We start from the raw sequence: 4,225 nt of genomic DNA on the forward strand, positions 1-4,225 counted from the left end.
CACAAGACCCTTCATGAGTTCTCTGCTCCAACTATGGCCAACATCTATACTGGACCGACGGTCAATGTGGGAGACAATGGATTTGAGCTCAAATCAACTGTTATCAACATGGTGCAAACCTACCAGTTTTGTTGAAAGGCACATGAAGATGCGAGTGCGCATCTCCAACACTTCCTGGAGATCTGCAGCACTCTCACCATCAAAGGAGTGACTAGGGATGCCATACTACTTTGCCTCTTCCCATTCTCACTCTTAGGGAAGTCAAAGCAATGGTTCTACGCCAACAAAGATAGAAACACTATATGGGATAACTGCTCCACTACCTTCCTAGCAAAGTTCTTTCCCATGGGCAAGACTAATGCTCTATGTGGGAGAATTTCAAGCTTTCAGCAGCAATATGATGAATCTGTCCCTAAGGCATGGGAACGCTTTCAAGATTATATATCAGAATGTCCTCATCATGGGATGGAGAATTGGCTACTCATGCATACTTTTTACCATGGTTTGACCAACATACCTATGAGAACATGGATTCTGCTGCTGGAGGTGCTTTCCTATTACTCATAGTCCTAGGTGCAACAGATCTCATAGAGAAGGTGGCCTCCAAACAAGGTTGGAATGAAGAACGTCTTTAGACCCATAAGAGAGGTAGAGGTATGCATCAACTCAAGGAGGTAGACATGTTGTCTACCAAGATGGACTTGCTCATGAAGATGCTCGAAGATCGAGCTAATGAGAAGTAAGAAGTCATGCACATTCATGATTCCTGCAAGACATGTGAATAGTGTGGAAACACTAGGCATTTAGGGAACAACTGCCCTGAAATCCATGAGGATATGAACTTCATCAATAGTAACTACTTTTGTCCTTAATAAAATCTAGGATGGAATCAACAACAAAAGCCGAACTACCAAGGTAATTACCAAGATAACTATCAAGGTAATAATTATAATAATTTCAGTAATCAACCACCCTTGAGAGAATTGATTTTTGGCCCAGCTAAAATAATGGAGGGCTTATATAGGAAGTTAGCTTCCAATGATAGAATCTTAGAAAACATAAATAATAGAGTGGATAGCTTCTCCTCTGCTATTAAAAACCAACATAGCTTTAATAAAATGATAGAATCACAAAGGTAAGATTCTAGGGCAACCGGAATATCTAGAAACTACCAATCTTGTCAATATTCACAATGCAGTAAACTAATGTATACAACCATCGACAGGAAGGTGGATAGATTATTCCTTGCCTAAATAGAAGAGCGATCCAGGAAGACCTATCATTCCCATCGCCATTGGACCTCACATTTTCCAAGAAGCTATCTAGGACTTCGGAGCAATTGTCAACATTATGCCTAACGTAATATATGATAAAATTAATGGAGACACATTGTTGTACACAAATATGCATTTGTAGCATGAAGATCAGTCACTTTGCTACCCCAAGGAAGTTCTTGAAGATGCCATTGTTTGAGTGAGACAATCATACTTACCAGTAGATTTTTGTGGTTTTGGAAATAGGTGGAGATGAAATGGCACCCATTATCTTGGGCCGACCTCTCCTAAACACCACAAAAGCCATCATTTACATGGACAGTGCCAAGATCTGCTTCACAATCAAGGATAAAAAGGAGAAGTTTTCTTTCAAGAATCGTATCTTGTAATCTCCCGGACATCCACAAATGTCGTACCTACTCAAAGAGACAACAGTGAGCAAGAAGAAGAACAATAGGAGAAGAAGGAAGAACAAAGCCAGATAGTCACTAGAAGAGTCAGTCAACATGATCAACACACTCCAATCAGAGTACGACTGTTAGTGCTTCTTAGCGTAAGTAGAAAAGTACACAAGCGCATGGAAGTACCATTCTAGCACTTCACCCGGTGGTATTCAGGGTATCGTATTTCCATGAGGAACAGAGGTGTAAGTAGTCTCTTAGCTAGTTTACCTAGGAGAACAAGATGAAGGGTAACTTGTGTAGTGAGGTTCTTCTAAGTGCAGAAACCTTAAGTGAAGATAACTTCGCTACTATAGACTCACTTCGGGCACAAGATCACACCTGGTCTGCTAGGCGAGGCTAGCCTATAGCTCTACGCCATACCCAAACATGGGGATTACAAAGGACGGATAGGGCTATCACCACCTATCGCCTACCCCTCAACCATGGGATATGAGGCAAATAAGGGTTACTTGTAGCTTAGACACCACGTCTACACCAACTGTTACTACTCTAGCATTGGCCAGGAAGTTCCATCTTTATCAGGAGTCTGCTACTAGAATATACATCATGACAATGGACGATGAACCCCCAAGTAAGTAGTAACAAAGATAACTTTTACTTAAGAGATCAAAACCAAAAGATGAACACAAACATCGAACTCCAGGTAGCACGATGTTTGTAGAGGTACATGTGTAGAGGAGGTCGACAAGTTCGGTACTCCATACACCCGACATACAAGGCTCGCCGAGTACAAGAAGTAGAGGGCACCACTACTCTACTATTCCTCTTACTCTATCCCTCTCTCACTCCCTAACTAGTCTAGCTAGAAGCTAATGGAATGAGTGTAGCCCTTCTTCTTCTCCAAATGTGTATGATGATGATTGAATGTGAGGAGGGGGCTCTTTATATAGGCTTGGAGGAGGTTGGTTTGCTTGTATTTTAGGAAAGCACCACATGCAACCACCTCCCCTAGCATTGAATGCACCGCTAGAGCAAGGTGGGACCTGGCGGAGCTAGGGGCGATGCGCCCGCTCCATGGGTTGAAAGCTCTAGTTTGGTTTTGGTGAATTGATGAAACCCTAAGTGCTAACCTAGTTTATCAAAGTGATCATGAGATAAGTAGCACATTCCAAGTGGTGAAGCAAATGAAGATCATGACATGATGATGGCAATTCCATGATGATGATCAAGTGCTTGGACTTGGAAAAGAAGAAAGAAAAACAAAAGGCTCAAGGCAAAGGTATAAGTGGTAGGAGCCATTTTGTTTCAGTGATCAAGACACTTAGCGAGTGTGATCACATTTAGGTTTGATAGCCATACTATTAAGAGGGGTGAAACTCATATCAAAATATGGTTATCAAAGTGCCACTAGATGCTCTAACTCATTGCACATGCATTTAGGTTCTAGTGGAGTGCTAACAACCTTGAAAATGTTTGTGAAAAATATGCTAACACACATGCTCAACGGTGAGACACGTTGTCTTTTGTGAATCTATGTTGCAAATCTATGTTGATGACATCATATTTGGATCAACCAATCAAGACTTTTGTGAAGAGTTTGGAAAGATGATGGCTAATGAGTTTGAGATGTCCATGATTGGAGAGTTAAGTTACTTCCTTGGTCTTCAAATCAAGCAATTGAAGAATGGTACATTTGTGAGTCAAGGCAAGTATATCAAGGACATGATCAAGAAGTTTGGCATGAGTGATAGCAAAGCCATTAGTACACCAATGGGAACAAATGGTAACTTAGATTGTGATGCAAGTGGAAATATGGTGGATCAAAAATTGTATCGGTCTATGATTGGAAGCCTACTCTATGTGATCGCATCAAGGCCAGATGTCATGTTTAGTGTATGCATGTGTGCAAGATTTCAAGCCTCACCAAGATAAAGTCATTTGAAGGCTACAAAGAGAATATTGAAGTACTTGAAGCATACACAAAATGTTGGTTTGTGGTATCCCAAAGGAGCAAAGTTTGAGCTAGTTGGTTACTCCGACTTGGATTATGCGGGAAGCAAGGTTGAAAGAAAGAGCACATCAGACACATGTCAATTGTTGGGAAGATCACTTGTTTCATGGTCATCAAAGAAGCAAAATAGTGTTGCATTATCAACCACCGAAGTCGAATACATATCCACCGGTAGTTGTTGTGCACAAATACTTTGGATGAAGGCCACTTTGAGTGATTTTGGAATCAAGCTCAAGAAAGGGCCATTGCTATGTGACAATGAGAGTGCAATCAAGTTGACCAACAATCCAGTTCAACATGCAAGAACAAAGCACATTGATGTGTGCCACCATTTCATAAGAGATCACCAACAAAAAGGGGACATTTGCATTGAGAGTGTAGGCACCAAAGATCAACTTACCGATATATTCACCAAGCCATTGGATGAGAAAAGGTTTTGCAAGTTAAGGAATGAGTTGAACATATTGGATTTCTCAAATATGTGAACCCCCCACTTATATGACATGCCTCTCCTTTGAGCAATCCAAGGTAAAAGT

The 4,225-nt window shown here is 41.1% G+C and overlaps 1 non-coding gene across 1 annotated transcript; it reads right to left on the minus strand.

Moving 5' to 3' along the window:
- Window positions 1-358: 358 nt before the first annotated feature.
- On the minus strand, window positions 359-467 carry LOC136495120 (small nucleolar RNA R71). Its single transcript, XR_010768900.1, has one exon. It is a non-coding gene; the product is annotated as a small nucleolar RNA R71 (small nucleolar RNA).
- Window positions 468-4,225: the final 3,758 nt, after the last annotated feature.

This window comes from Miscanthus floridulus, chromosome 11 (assembly GCF_019320115.1).
Source record: "Miscanthus floridulus cultivar M001 chromosome 11, ASM1932011v1, whole genome shotgun sequence".
Taxonomy (NCBI): domain Eukaryota; kingdom Viridiplantae; phylum Streptophyta; class Magnoliopsida; order Poales; family Poaceae; genus Miscanthus; species Miscanthus floridulus.